Source organism: Liolophura sinensis, chromosome 7, assembly GCF_032854445.1.
Source record: "Liolophura sinensis isolate JHLJ2023 chromosome 7, CUHK_Ljap_v2, whole genome shotgun sequence".
Lineage (NCBI taxonomy): Eukaryota > Metazoa > Mollusca > Polyplacophora > Chitonida > Chitonidae > Liolophura > Liolophura sinensis.
This window is the reverse complement of record NC_088301.1, coordinates 9,234,790-9,235,696: the sequence shown is the minus strand read 5'-3', so window position 1 is coordinate 9,235,696 and position 907 is coordinate 9,234,790.

Genomic DNA, 907 nt, shown 5'->3' with positions numbered 1-907 from the left:
ACCTTGGGAGGAATAATTCCGTTCATGAAATGTTGTTAAAGATAATATTTTCGCAGCTGGTCCCTTCTCACAGGTGCCTGATAGTGTCCAGTCCGTGAGAGCATCAAAGAAACATACGCCATTACGGGTCAGGGTCGTGGACAGTTCCCCAGGAGCAATAAGCAGGTTTCTGCATCATCTCGCTGGGGATTACTGGAGGGACGATGACCGACCAGACTCTGTAATGTCCACAGTAATGTCATCATACAGCTTACGGCGACCGCGATGTGTCAGCTGAAAAGAGATCAACACACATTATGAATAATTTTGATAACTCGCCCAATTTTAATCACGCGGCTTCAACAAGATCTCTTAAGCCTTGATGTTCTGTCGAACTCACGTGCGATGTCACAGGAATGTCATGCACTGGATGTTTAATGCTACGGTTGGTGCTTTCATTCTTTCTTCACTGATCTGGGCACAAATAACTGTATAACGGCCTATATCTTCAATATTTTTAAATATTATATGTACATATATGTTTCGGCGTCCCACCTGCCATATACACTCTTAATAACAACTGATTACAGTAGGTTTCGGAGTGTTCGGAGATTTGCCTGTTTCTTTTTTCCTGCTTTAGGGTTCGCTCTGAGTATTAGTTACATTGTGCCGAAGGAAAAATTACCTTATCCCTGCTCCCTTAGCGCAATGCTGATCTCCTAGGTCAAAGTGCTTGGCCGCAGAACCCGTTATGCCTGCGAGAGTAACAGATTTCGTTATTTCATGTAATCTATAGCTCGTGTGGTCAAAAAGTTGCTAGTGCTTCTTTTTAATAGAATGTGAGTCAGCGATGAACACAGACATCTCACAGTTTTGAATTTCTACCCTGCATAAATATTAGCTGTTAAGCGGATAAGCTGAGCACGGA